The sequence below is a fragment of the Dama dama genome, chromosome 10 (assembly GCF_033118175.1).
Source record: "Dama dama isolate Ldn47 chromosome 10, ASM3311817v1, whole genome shotgun sequence".
Classification (NCBI taxonomy): Eukaryota; Metazoa; Chordata; class Mammalia; order Artiodactyla; family Cervidae; genus Dama; species Dama dama.
In genome coordinates this window covers 32,110,368-32,125,588 of record NC_083690.1, presented here as the reverse complement: position 1 = coordinate 32,125,588, position 15,221 = coordinate 32,110,368, and the positions used below count along the sequence as shown (strand labels likewise).

At 41.7% G+C, this 15,221-nt stretch overlaps 1 long non-coding RNA gene across 1 annotated transcript in view; it reads right to left on the bottom strand.

Annotated features, from left to right (window-relative positions):
• The window catches only part of LOC133063694 (uncharacterized), a 541,214-nt gene extending 526,741 nt beyond the window's left edge, over window positions 1–14,473 (bottom strand). Inside the window, exon 1 of the long non-coding RNA XR_009694475.1 lies at window positions 14,397–14,473. This is a non-coding gene — a long non-coding RNA (uncharacterized LOC133063694). The remainder of the gene's footprint in view (window positions 1–14,396) is intronic.
• Between the last annotated feature and the right edge of the window lie 748 nt (window positions 14,474–15,221).

The following is a 15,221-nucleotide window of genomic DNA, read 5'->3' as shown; positions in this document are numbered from 1 at the left end:
ATGCTTTGGCAACTGACTTGACCCCAAGTGACTCAGTTTCCCTGTCTGTGCAAAGGCAGTGATATTAGAACTCTTGGGTTTACCTGTTGAAACAGGACCCCGTGCACAATGCTGGGAACACAGTAGATAAGCTATGCATTGGTTTTCATTTTTGGGCTTCTTTTTTTTTTAAGATTTTTTGATGTGGACCATTTTTAAAGTCTTATGAAATTTCTTAGAATACTGCTTCCATTTTACGTTTTGATTTTTTGGCCCTGAGGGTCTTAGCTCCCCAACCAGGGATCGAACCGGCACCCCCTGCATTGGAAGGCGAACTCTTAACCACTGGACCACCAAGGAAGTCCCTATGTTTTGTGGTAAGAACACATAGCATGAGATCTACTCTCTTAACAGATTGACAGTGGGGGTTTAGTCGCTAAGTCGTGTGACCCCAGGGACTGTAGCCTGCCAGCCTCCTCTGTCTGCGGGATTCTCAGGCAAGGATACTGGAGTGGGTTGCCATTTCCTTCTCCGCTCAACAGATTAGTAAGTGTCGGATCCAGGACTGCTATCTGCGGGCCCAGTGTTGTACGGCAGATCCCTGGAGCTCACACGACTTGCATGACTGACTTGCATGCACCCTGACTGGGGAGTCTCTACTCAGCGTGCTGGCCCTTGGGCTGCAGCTGTGATTGCTGAGGACACTTAAGGCTTCCTAGAAAGACGGCGGGAATGAGGCGGCGCCATAAAGGCTTGGCTAACCAGTGAGCAAAGAAAGCAGCAACCACAAAGGTGAGGCAGTGAGAACCAATCAGAACAGGAAGAGCCCGCTTTTCCTGCTCTGCTCACATTAGGGATGGAGCCTCTTTTCAGCAAAGAGGTCAGGATCAAGGTGCAAAGTGGTCTGGCTACTGCTGTTGCTGCTGCTTAGACGTTCTGTCGTGTCTGACTCTCTGCTGCCCCGTGGACTGTGGCCCGCCAGGCTCCTCAGTCCATGGGATTCTCCAGGCAAGCATACTGGAGTGGGTTGCATTTCCTACTCCAGGGGATCTTCCAGACCCAGGGATCGAACCCCTGTCTCCTGTGTCTCCTGCCTAAAATAGCCCCTAGAAAGTCCCCATGTGAGAGAGATCAAAAGAGAGACACTAGGCCATCTGCAGTTTGCACAGTGGGGGATAGTCTAGAATGCATGGTTTTCTAGAAAAAGTCAGACACTGAGCCCATTTCCTCACCCACAAGGTAAGGATGGCAGTCACCTTCCTCGAAGGGCAGGAGTGAGGATTAAATGTGGAAATGTCACATACCTGGGGCTGATTTATGTTGATATGTGGCAGAAACCAACACAATATTGTAAAACAATTATCCTCCAATTAAAAACAAATAAATTTTTAAATGAAAAAAAATTAAATGAGGAAATAAAGTGCTCAGCACAGTGTCCAGGGTGTAGTAAGTGCTCTAAAGTATTAATTATTATTATTCCAAAGGGTGTGTAATCATCTTTTTTAGTAGTTTTCAAACGTGTTTCTGTTGATTTTAACAGTGAAACATTTCCTCTCTCCCACAAGAAGCCTCATGTGGGAGCAGAGGGCAGGCCTGGTTGACTTGGGGGTCAAGGCCCAGAGCCTGCCTTGCTTGCCCCTCTCTGCCCCAGGGCACCTACCTGCAGAAAGCGTCCCTGTGCTCTTTTGACCTGGGCTGGCCCCACTGCTCCACTGCGGAGGCCCATAGAGGAGGGTGCTTTGGCCAGGGTCCACCTTAGGGCCTGCCCACCTGGAGCTGAAGCTGGTTTCCGTGACCAGTTCATTGCACAATCAGTTCGCTGAGTCAGTTTGATAAAAGTCAGTGCACTTGTCATTCTACCAAATGCCGAGTCATCAGTGACTAATGTCTGAGTTTCCCAAATCATCAAAAATGTGCTCCACTTTTAACGACTTATTGGCTTTACAGCAATTCATACTGGATCCATGGGTGTTGCTGTGAGGAGCCGGAACTCCTTAGCCAGGTTCCTTCTCATCCTTGGCACAGCCCTTCGGGCTCCCTCTCGCTGGCCCCCAATTCTACCTCCTGTACCACCAGGGGCCTCTCCCCCACCAGGTCCCTGCCCTTTGGAGCTCCAGGTTTCCCCACCCTCACCCTTGTCATCTTGGTTTACCCTGCCCTGCCCTGCCCTCTGCTGCTCAAAGCCCCTCTGGGGTCTGCAGCCCAGGCTGAGTTCTCAGCTGACCCCTCTCTCCACCCTCCTCCGGCAAACCCTCTGATCCGTCTCCGGAGCTCCAGTCACTATGGGAAGCTTGGGGATAGACACACCATGAGGAGTTCCTAAAATCTTCTGAAAGCTGATCACCTAAACCTTCCCGGAAATCATCTAAACCCTTTGTTTTAAAAAATCAACCAACAGTTTAAAATAAACACAATTTTAGGAAATTTTGCAAATTCTTTGAATTTGTTATTTGGCAAGTTAACCATATGATGAATTCTCTGCCATTCTATTGTTTTTTGGAAAACTGACCTAAAACTGGAACACAGATTTCTAGTCCAATTCACTTTCTTCTAAATAATACTTCTCAGTACTCGTTTGTAAACACAATCAGTATGTCTTTATTGGTATGGTTAAATTTGGTTTCTCTTCTCTCTTTATTTTTGGCAACCTGGCTTTTGCAAAATGCATTTTCTCAATTTTTTTCAAACTTGCTTTCTTTTTAAAAATGCGATGTTTTTAAGATGCTAATGGCCTCATTTTAATTTGCACATATTCTTGTTAATAATGAAATCTCCTTAATGTGAGTTAAATCTAAAAGCCTGTCAGAGTAATTCACAAACATTTAAAAACTCTGTGGCAATTCTAGGAGGATTCCCTGTTAATATTCTTAAGGACTTTCAATGGATATACTAAGTGGGCCTTGGTATTAACAGAAATAGCAAACAAATTAAAATTGGACTCTCGGTAACAATTGGGAAATAATGAATACGCACAGCCTTCAGCATGCAACTGAATCTAGTTGTACAAGAGCCTCCTACACTTTAAGAATATCTTTATTGAATAACCATCATGCTAATAAGTATCACTTAAGACTGATATTGAGTCACCTGACTTCTCTATATTTCTTTCAGGAATGCACAAGAGAATGACATCAATCAAATTTAAAATAATGCAAACCTCATTTGGTGTTGAGGCTAGCTGCAATCTCTATTTGCAGCATATAGCACATTTTCATGTGAGCAATGTAATTTGCAAGGAATTAAAATTCCTGCCTAAGAGACATCTCAAAATCCATTCTCAGGCCTTGGCGAATATCCCGATGATCCATGAGAAATGTCAGAATGATCCGCCGTTTCCACAGTGGATTACAACTTTGAGAACAGTGCCCACTGCTGCAAGGATAAATCGCTCTTCAGGTTTAATCTCTTTGAAAATTCGGTTTATACTAAAAGAAAAACACTTTGCTATGTATTTGTACATTAAAAAAAAAAATAGGATTTAACATGGAGCTTTAATACATTATCTTGTTTAATCTTCACAACAATCTTTGGCGGTAGGTATTACAATCACCACTCAAAAAGATGAGACACTTGAAGCTCAGAGAGGCTAAATGACATTCCCAAGTTCACCCAGCTAATGAGAAGTAGACAGGCATTAAATTTAAGTCTCCTGGCTCTGAGCCAATAAGTTAAAACAACAAGCATACATTGCTTATCATATACATAGACCCTCCTCTTTTTTTCTTTTCCCCCCACCTTTATTGAGATATAACTGACAAAGACCACAGTGTAAGTTTAAGCTGAACACCACAGTGATTTTATGTATGTGTATATTGCAAAATGATTACCACAGCAAGGTTAGTTACCATGTCCATTGCTCAGACAGCTAGTTTCTGTGTATATGGTGAGAGCTTTAAAAACCTATCCTCTTAGCAACTTTCAAGCTTCTAATTTGATATTGTGCTTGCTCTCTTCAGTCATGTCTGACTCTTTGTGACCCCACTGACTGTAGCCAGTCAGGCTCCCCAGTCCATGGAATTCTCCAGGCAAGAATACCGGCATGCATTGGCATTCCCTCCTCCAGGGGATCTTCCCGACCCAGGGATCAAATCTACACCTCTTATGTCTCCTGCATTGGCAGACAGGTTCTTTACCACTAGCACCACCTGGGAAGCCATTAGTAGCTATAGTCACCATGCCATGATCTTTATAATTAGAAGTTTGTACCTTCTGACCACTTTCACCTGCTTACATTTTGTCAAGCAGTGGCTTTGCATTACAAGGATGGAACTGGGTAGTTGCAACCGAGATTGTATAGCCCACAAAATGGAAAATACCTGTGATCTAACCCTTTGCAAGAAAAAGTTTACTGATGCCTCTGCTGAAAATAATGGCAAAAATGAAAGTCAACTCATAGCCCTACTGAGAGGAGGGGGGAAAAAATCCCATGGGAATCAGGGACTTGAGTTCCAGTCTCAGCTATGGGACAGGCTCAGCCTTATCGTGTTTGTGCTCAGTTCCTTAGTTGTGTACCACTCTTTGTGACCCCAAGGACTGTAGCCCACCAGGCTCTTCTGTCCATGGGAATTTTCTGGCAAGAATACTGGAGTGGGTTGCCATTTCCTCTTCCAGGGGATCCTCCTGACCCAGGGATTAAACCCATGTCTCCTGCATTGGCAGGCAGATTCTTTACCACTGAGCCATCTGGGAAGCCCAGCTTAGTCTCATATGTTGGACAAAGCAGTTACCTGTCTGGACCTCAGTTTCCTTATCTGTAAGATAAATTAGACTAAATCACGATTTTTAAACCAAAGCTCTTTCCCTCAATGGAGTCTATAGTAAGCGCTGTGTATACAGCAGACACAAACACATCTATTTGGATAAACAGCTGGGGTTGGAGGCTACAGTCCTAACCTATCACCTCGCCACCTTGCCCATGTGCTCAGAGCTTTGGGGGGTGTCTCACAGTCCCCCACAACCACAAAAACAAAGGCCACTGAACTAACCACTCTCTGTGTCCCTTTCACAGTCGACGTTCATGATTCGGAATCCACGTTACCTCGTAAAAGTCTCAGATTTAAAACCCTCCGAAACTAAACTTCATCTTTGAGAATTGTCTTCATAACCAAACCACAGCTGAGATAGACTGGATAGGAAATACATACATACATATCTGCCATTTCCCCTACTTAGGCATAGGACAGCCTAGTGTGTATCTTTCTGCTTTCTGGAATGAACTGGCACTCGCTGTGATCTGTCTTGAGCATTTTAGAACACAAAAGCAGAGTGTCAGCCTTGGGGAGCTATACAACGTGAGGGATTGTCACTCCAGTGACAGCGCTCCTGGGGACAGTGCTGCTTCAAAAGGCATCAGGCAGGTAATGACACTGCGAATTATTTGTTGCCTGAGCAGGGACTAGTTTGAGCAGCTCACAGGTGCACTGGAATTGCATCAAAGAGTGTTTTGGTCCCTAAGTAGGGGGCTTTGGAGAAAGAGAGCTGGTCAGAGGTTCTAAGAGCCCTGAGCTCTGGACGAGAAGTCGGGGCATTGGCACAGCCTTCCCTCTGACACTCTTTCTCATACCTGAGTCAAGTTTTCTGGGCCTTCTGGAACTGACATGAGTAGGCTGCACCAGATGATAACCGTGGGCCAGGCTCCGTGCATTCATAACTCAGCTAATGCTTACAGACTCTCTACACACATCAGATCTCCATTTCATGACAACGGTAGGAGACCGAGTCTTACTAAGTTAAGTAACTTACCCCAAATTACACAGCTGGTCAGTAGGGCAGCAAGGCTTTAAACTAGCTATAGGAAGCAATTTGTAAACAGTGGTTCAAGTATGTATGTGTAACTGAATCACTTTCCTGGACACCTGAGACAAACACAACATTGTAAATCAGCTACTTCAGTTTTGCTGCTGTTTCGTTGCTAAGTCATGTCCCACTCTTTGTGACCCCCATGGACTGTAGCCCGCCAGGCTCCTCTGTCCGTTGAATTTCCCAGACAAGAATACTGGAGTGAGTTGCCGTTTCCTTCTCCAGGGGATCTTCCCGAGTCAGGGATCAAACCCGCATCTTGTGCATTGGCAGGTGAATTCTTTCCTGCTGAGCCATCAAGGAAGCCCCTACACTTCAATAAAAACATTTCAATTAAAAAATTTTAACAGCCAAGGTATGGCTGTGAAGTCAAATAGCTTCTGTTTGGATCCTGTTTTTTGCTACTGATGGGTGTGACACTAGTCAGTTTGTCTAAATACTTTGATTTCTTTATCTATAAAATAAGCCTGATGGTGCTACCAGCCTCATAGAGTTTAGAGGATGACATGCTTTTTACAAGATATCTGGTAAAGGAACTTCTCTTGTGGTCCAGTGATTAACATTTCACCTTCCAATGCAGGGGGTGCAGTTCAATCCCTAGTTAGGGAGATAAGATCCCACATCCCTTGCAGCCAAAAAAAATACATAAAACAGAAGCAATAGTGTAACAAATTCAATAAAGACTTTAAAAATGGTTCACATAAACAAAAAACTTAAAAAAACACTTGGTAGATACTGAGTCATAATTACGGTCGTTATTATTTGTTGTTCAGTACCTCGGTTGTGTCCAACTCTTTATCACCCCATGGACAACAGCACACCAGGCTTCCCTGTCCTTCACTGTCTCCCAGTTTGCTCAAACTCATGTCCATTGAGTCAGTGATGCTGTCCTACTATATCATCCTCTGTTGCCCCATTCTCCTCTGGCCCTCAACTTTCCCAGCATCAGGGTCTTTTCCAGTGAGTTGGCTCTTTGCAACAAGTGGCCAAACTATTAGAGTTTCAGCTTCAGCATCAGTCCTTCCAATAAATATTCAGGATTGATTTCCTTTAGGATTGACTGGTTTGATCTCCTTGTAGTTCAAGGGACTCTCAAGAGTCTTCCCCAGCACTACAGTTTGAAAGCATGTATTCTTTGGCGCGCAGCCTTCTTTAGGGTCCAACCTTCACATCTGTACATGACTACTGGAAAAACCATAGCTTTGACTAGACGTACTTTTGTCAGCAAAGTGGTGTCTTGCTTTTTAATATGCTGTCTAGGTTTGTCATAGCTCTTCTTCCAAGGAGCAAGCATCTATCAATTTCATGGCTACAGTCACCATCCACAGTGATTTTGGAGTCCAAGAAAACAGCCTGCCACTGTTTCCATTGTTTCCCCACCTATTTGTCATGAAGTGATGGAACTGGATGCCATGATCTTAGGTCACTATTACCATCATCTGGCTAATTCCAAAATCCATGTTGCTAACCACCCTGTAAAAATCAAGCTTCCTCCCTATCTCTTTTCCAAGAGGACTCTTATCAATGTCTCTGATGAGCTATATCAGGTCAAGGCCAGCGATTGGTTGATTCTTCTTCCTCATTTCATCCCTAATCTCTCAGTAGCATTTGATGTTGCTGACCAGTCTGCCTTGAAATATTAATAGCTTCTTGTCTCGCCTTTGGGACACCACATTCTTCTGGTTTTCCTCCTGCCTTAGAGGACACTCCTTCTCAGCCTCCTTTGCTAGGCCCTCCTCCTTTCCCAGACTTCTAAATGTAAGAGGTCCCCAAGGTCTCATTCTCATGCCCTTCTCTTCCCCACTGACACTCTGTTAGGTTATAATGTGTGGGCCCACACCTTCAAATGAGCTGGCAACTCTCACATTTCTCTCCCCACCTAGAACTATTGGAGCCTCTGAGCTACAATAGCCTCATGTTTCTACATGGATATCTCAAAGGCACCACACACTTAATGTCCTAAACAGAAATGCTGGCTTCCTCTCTATTCAAACATTGGTCCTCCTTACAATCCATGTCAATAAATGGTGTCACCATTGGCCCTGTTACTCAGTCCATAAACCTATTAATTCCTCTCTTTCTCTCACATCCATATCAAGTTCATCAGTAAATTCTTTTTTTGTACCTCTAAATATGTATATTTCATATATATAATCCGACATTTTTTTCACCATATTTACTGCCACAAGTCTAGTGCAAAACACCATCATCTACTTTCTGGGTATATCTACAAGTCTCTTGCTAATCCATATATGCTTCCTTTTGAGTGTTCTTTTGTTGTTTTTGTTGTTATTTTTAAAATTTTCTTTAATTAATGTATTTTTAAGCATCTGTGCTTAGTTGTGTCTGACTCTTTGCAACCCCATGGACTGTAGCCCTGCCAGGCTCCTCTATCCACGGGATTCTCCAGGCAAGAAGATGGAGAGGGTTGCCATTTCCTCCTCCAGGGGATCTTCCTGATCCACGGGTCCATCCACCTCCTCCCTACTCTGCTCCATTACCTGACCCTAGTCAATCAAGGTATAGGCTGAGCTTTTCTGGACTGGCTGGCATTCATCTATTCATAAATGATGTGTCCTAATGACCGGCCATGCAGGAAACTCTGATCTGGGGGAAAATGGGTGACCTGGAATCAATCAGAGATTATTCCAGGAGAGAAAAATGGACTCCATGTGACAAATCAGACTAACAACACATGTCCAGGAAGGTACAGCAAACTCAGTTCCAGATGAGACAAATGGAAATGCCAAGGGCTCCAATTAGAAAGGCTTGGGAGAACCATGACCCAGGCTTCAAGAATACACCCATTCTCTGTGTTGACATTCATTTGACAACAGATATTTTTAGGATCCAGGCTTCTCTGATAGCTCAGTTGGTAAAGAATCTGCCTGCAATGCAGGAGACCACTTTTTTCACTTTCATTTTTAGGATCCACTACCATGGAACCATTTCACATCTATGTTTGGTTATCATAGCATCAAACCACATCAGGTCAAAGGAGAGTAAGCTTCAGACCTCATCTAGAATCAGAGGATTCTTACCTTAAGATTCAAAACCTCTAGATGGTTCATGAAGGTACTCCATGCATGATTTTTTAATATATGTTTCAGGAAAACTTGGTCGAACTCATAGGACTGTTGCAAAAACCAATTGCTTAAATATCTTTCTTTTTTTCTGAAGTTGTATCAACTCAGTTATACACCACATACATCAGAATCCCTTTCTCAATTTCTGAGATTAATAAAAATGAAAAGACAAATCTGTATTTATGGTAAAGTACAATTTTCAGGATTTTAAAAGCATAACTCATGCAAATATAAAATGAATGCTTGTCGAAGATTTTATTCTACTCATTAATTACTGAGGGAAGCAGTGAGATGTTAAGATTGGTTCAAATAGCATTTAAGGAACCAGGTCTTTATAGGCAATTAAGTAAGGGGCTATCAGGATAAAATTTCTGGACTAGATACAAATTCTTAAATGTCCACTAGGGCAGTAAGCTATAAACTTCAGATTTTCTGTTCCATTGGACACAAATCATTTGCATCTATACTGGACGAAAATCTACAAAAGTTAACACGTAACTTCACTAAATTTGAAAACTTGAATCAATAATATGTTGAACAAGATAAACCCCTCTAAATTTATGTGGGCCTGAGCTCTATCAAAAGGATGTATCAGTCCATTTTTTTGCCTTATTTTCAAATTATGGACAACTCAGAAGTCTCTCTACTACTTTCCTCATATCATACATAACCTCCAAAGTGGCTGGTATCAGTATCTTTGGCTTGTTTATTCATATATGTGGGGAAAAAAAGGTCTTTAGTAGCCAGACACGACTCCTTGAATGTGCTTTAGAGCCCTTCAGAATGGAGCAAACTTCTGTGCCAAAGTTTTTATAAGAAATCCTGGAATGGACTTCTGGAAATCTCTATTATTTTTCACTATCCTAAGGCTAGAAAAACAAGTGCAAGACACTCTCCCCACCAGATTTCACCTGGTGGTATATGTGCTTGTATTGGGGGATGAATTCCTCTTTTCTTGAGATCCCCCAAATTTGTGACATCCCTGCCCTAACAGGGACCTCAGATGTGCAGATGACACCACCCTTATGGCAGAAAGCAAAGAAGAACTGAAGAGCCTCTTGATGAAAGTGAAAGAGGAGAGTGAAAAAGCTGGCTTAAAACTCACCATTCAGAAAGCTAAGATCATGGCATCTGGTCCCATCACTTCATGTCAAATAGATGGGGAAACAATGGAAACAGTGACACAGACTTTATTTTCTTGGGCTCCAAAATCACTGCAGATAGTGACTGCAGCCATGAAATTAAAAGACACTTGGTCCTTGGAAGAGATGCTATGACTAACCTAGACAGCATATTAAAAAACATTACTTTGCCACAAGCTATGGTTTTTCCAGTAGTCATGTATGGATGGATGTGAGAGTTGGACTATAAAGAAAGCTGAGTGCTGAAGAATTGATGCTTTTGAACTGTGGTGTTGGGAGAAGATTCTTAAGAGTCCCTTGAACTGCAAGGAGGTCAAACCAGTCAAGCCTAAAGGAAATCAGTCTTGAATATTCATTGGAAGGATTGATGCTGAAGCTGAAGCTCCAATACCTTGGCCACCTGATGCGAAGAACTGACTCATTTGAAAAGACCCTGATGCTGGGAAAGATTGAAGGCAGGAGGAGAAGGAGACAACAGAGGATGAGATGGTTGGATGGCATCACCGACTCAATGAACATGAGTTTGAGCAAACTCCGGGAGTTGGTGATGGACAGGGAGGCCTGGCCTGCTGCAGTTCATGGGGTCGCAAAGAGTTAGACATGACTGAGTGACTGAACTGATACTGACTGATACAGCTCTAGCAGGAGATGGGCTTCCTTAGTAATTGACACCAGAAGTCTGTTAGCCAGATACCAAGCTGGTTTCCTTGGGAGTGGTTTGTAGGCAATGACTCTATATAGCAGGTCAGTAATTGTATTAGTTGGGGCTCACTAGAGAAACAGAATCAATAGGATAAACATATATAGGGAAAGATTTATCAGAAGAATAGGCTCACACAATTATGGAGACTAGGAAGTCTCACTATCTGCTATCTGCAAACGAGAACAATCTAGTTTACTGAGTCTACCGATTCACATACTAATCTCAGTCAGACACATCTAGGAATAATGTTTAATCTAGTCACCCCACGGCACAACCACAAAATAATCATCACAGCAATTTTCCTTAAGAGTGGGTCTGTCATACCTAATTAAATGAGAATCCTCCTCAAATGTGACATCTAGTCATGACCTTGGCTACATAATTGATTTGTCCAATTATATTCTGGGAAAAAAAGAGGACAGATTCTAATGTACCCATGTCAAAGCTATACTGCTACAAAAAAAAAAAAAAAAAAAGAAAACTCAGGGACTGCCCTGGTGGTCCAATAGTTTAGAGTCTGCCTTGAAACTGGGGATGTGTGTTTAATTCCTGGTCTGAGAACCAGGATCCCAAATGCCATGGGGCAACTGAGCCTGTGTGTCACAAGGAAAGATCTCACATGATGCAACTAAGATCTGACAAGGCCAAATAAATATATTTTTAATTAAAAAATAAGGAAACTGAGTAAAAACATTTATTTTTGAATGCTAGGGAGTTAGGTAAGAATCAGATACCATAAAAAGTTCTATTTAGCTTAAAAGCAAAGTTGACTAAATTGACAGTTAGTGAAGAAGGAGGAAAGGCTTTCTCATATTTTGTTCCATGTCCATAAAAGGAAGAACATAAAAATATCATCAACACTACTGTATATAAAATAGATAATCAACAAGGACCTACTGCACAACATAGGAAACTCTATTCAATACCTGCAATGGAAAAAGAATAACCTACATGGAATAACCTACATGGAAAAAGAATCTGAAAAAGCATGTATATATATGTATAGAGAATGGATATATATTGATTATGGATATAGATCATTATGATTATGGATATAGAGAATGGATATATATATATATTGATGTAAATATATAGATAGATTATGCCAAAGCCTTTGATTGTGTGGATCACTACAAACTGTGAAAAATTCTTCAAGAGATGGGAATACCAGACCACCTTACCTGCCTCCTGAGAAATATGTATACAGATCAAGAAGCTAAGTTAGAACTGAACATGGAACAACAGACTGGTTCCAAATCGGGAAAGGAGTACGTCAAGGCTGTGTATTGTCACCCTGCTTATTTAACTTATATGCAGAGTACATCATGAGAAATGCCAGGCTGGGTGAAGCTGGAATCAAGACTGCTGGGAGAAATATCAATAACCTCAGATACGCAGATGACACCACCCTTATGGCAGAAAGTGAAGAAGAACTAAAGAGCCTCTTGATGAAAGTGAGGGAGGGGGTAAAAAAGTTGGCTTAAAACTCAACATTCAGAAAACTAATATCATGGCATTTGGTCCCATCACTTCATGGCAAATAGATGGGGAAACAATGAAAACAGTGAGAGACTTTTATTTTGGGGGGCTCCAAAATCACTGCAGATAGTGACTGCAGCCATGAAATTAAAAGACACTTGCTCCTTGAAAGAAAAGCTATGACCAACCTAGACAGCATATTAAAGAACATTATTTTGCCAACAAAGGTCCATCTAGTCAAAGCTATGGTTTTTCCAGTAGTCATGTATGGGTGTCAAAGTTGTACTATAGAGAAAGCTGGGTGCCGAAGAACTGATACTTTTGAACTGTGGTGCTGGAGAAGACTCTTGAGAGTCCCTTGAACTGCAAGGAGATCAAACCAGTCAAGCCTAAAGGAAATCAGTCCTGAATATTCATTGGAAGGATTGATGCTGAAGCTGAAGCTCCAATACCTTGGTCACCTGATGCGAAGAACTGACTCATTTGAAAAGACCCTGATGCTGGGAAAGATTGAAGGCAGGAGGAGAAGGGAACAACAGAGGATGTGATGGTTGGATGGCATCGTCGACTCCATGGACATGAGTTTGAGCAAGCTCTGGGAGTTGGTGATGGACAGGGAAGCCTGGCGTGCTGCAGTCCATAGGTTCACAAAACTGAGTTGATATGTATATAAAGAATGGGTGTGTGTGTGTGTGTGTAGAGAGAGAGACAGAGAGACAGAGAGAGAACCTAATCTCTTTGTTGTATATCTGAAACTAACACAATATTGTAAATCAACTATATTCTAAGACAAAATAAAAATTAAATTTGAGAAAAAACTACTATCAACAATATTGTAAACAAGCAATCCAAAGGAAATGTCCTTCCTCAGTCTATTCCACCCCACATAATTAATTCCCTTTCTGCTGGTGTGGGTAAGCAGTCTGCTTTCACATGTTAAACTGAAAAGAGTCCTTGAAATCCTGACTCTGTCTATTGACGCAATCTGAAAATTGGTTCAGCTATGTCAGATCAGAAGCATGTGCCTTAGAGTCTATTCTTAGCCATATCAATACTTTAGAGTATTTGGTATAATCATTTTCTAGGAGGCTCTGAGATCACCTTTTTTGTTGAAGAGACAAATTCTAGCCTGTAGAACCCATGGCCAAGACTCAGAAGAAAGCAGAGACCTCTTTAATTAAGAAACTGAATGACCCTGGTTAATGTATTATAGCAATCAGTAATATCAGAATGGAGAAGAAAATTCTATATTGTGGTAGAATGCATACCCATTTCGTCAGAATTTAATGGATGTTTCCCCTGAGGGTGAGAACATGTTATAGATACCGAGCATTACTGACCAGTCTCCAAGGCATTCTTATAACATGTAGGACTTCTGAAATATTTGAACTAATATCATTTTAACTACTGAAACTTAACCTAGGGTAAGCTGAACGTCTCTTTTGATTTGACAGTTTTTCCCATGCAATTCTTACGTTAATGTAGAATTGATTTAGAAATTTGTGTTCAGTGCTCAGTCATGTCCAAATCTTTGCAACCCCATGGACCATAGCCACCAAGGCTCCTCTGCCCATGGAATTTTCCAGGCAAGAATACTGGTGTGGATTGCCATTTCCTGCTCCAGATTTAGAGGTATGGAGACAACCAGGAAAAAAAAAAAAATAGAAACCTAATTATTCTAGTATCTTTTTTTATAAGGCACAAAATCAAATCTTTATGATTTCCAGGGGAACTCTTGAAAATCTAAAATATTGTGCTAGATGTAAAAAATATCCTGGGAATGTCATTTTATTTTTCTCAATTTAGGATCCAAACTTGGGAAAAATCAAAAGAGCTATCAAAGGAGATTTAGTCACTTGATTGAGACAGAATCACGGTTGCCTGAGGGAAACAACTTGGTTACCTATTTAATCAAAGTGACAATATAATATTTTAAAGACAACATGATTACAAAGCATCTGAGCTTGTGTGTATGGGGAAAAATCTTTGTTCTTTGTTGCTCTTGTTTTTAAATAATGAAAAACATGATAAACTCAACACAAAGACCAGAAAATTATCCTAGTGAGATACAGGATCCCTGACAACCACTGGTCTGTTTTCAGTCCCTATACTTTCACCTATTTCAGAATGTCTGAAAAATGGAATCCTCCAGCACATACCCTTTGAAGTCTGACTTCTTCACTTACAAGAATGCATTGAGGGACTTACCCTGGTGGTCCAATGGTTGGGAGTCTACATTTCCACTGCAGAGGGTGCGGGTTCGATCCGTGGCCAGGGAACTAAGATTCCACCCACCCTAGTAAGGGTGCAGGCAAAAAAAAAAAAAAAAAAAAAGAATGCATTGAGCTTCATCCATGTACTTGCAGGTCTCAGGAGTTTGCTGAGCAGGGTTCCACTGCACAGATATACAATAGCTTGTTTATCCATTCATAAGTTGAAGGATGCCTTGGATTGTTTCCATTTTCGAACAGTGATGAATAAAGATTCTATAAATATCTGTGTAGTGGTTTATGCATAAACATGAGTTTTCATTTCACTTGGGCATATCTAAAGGGAGGTTGCTGGATCTTATGGTAAATGAATGCTGAACTGCCAAACTCTTTCCAATGTGACTGTAATAATCCTGCATGCTCATAGGAACACATCAGGGTTCAAACTGCTTCACATCATGGATGGAGAGTCATTCTTTTGCATGTGGGTGTCCAGTTGCTACAGCATTTGTCAGTGTGACTGTAATTTCCCTAGTGTTCCCTTTGTGCCTCTGTCAAAATCGATTGACCATACATACGAGGGTCTACACCTGGGTTCTTCTCTGTTTCACTGACCTATGTGTCTGTCCTTTTTGACAATATCAAACTGGTTTGAGGTTTTTTGTTTGTTTGTGTTTGGCCATGCCTTGCAGCAGGTAGAATCTTAGTTCCCCAACCAGGGATCAAACCTGCACTCCCTGCATTGGAAATACTGAGTCCTAACCGCTGGACCACCAAGGAAGCCTGTAGTGTATCTTTACAATAAGTGTTGAAATCAGGTAGT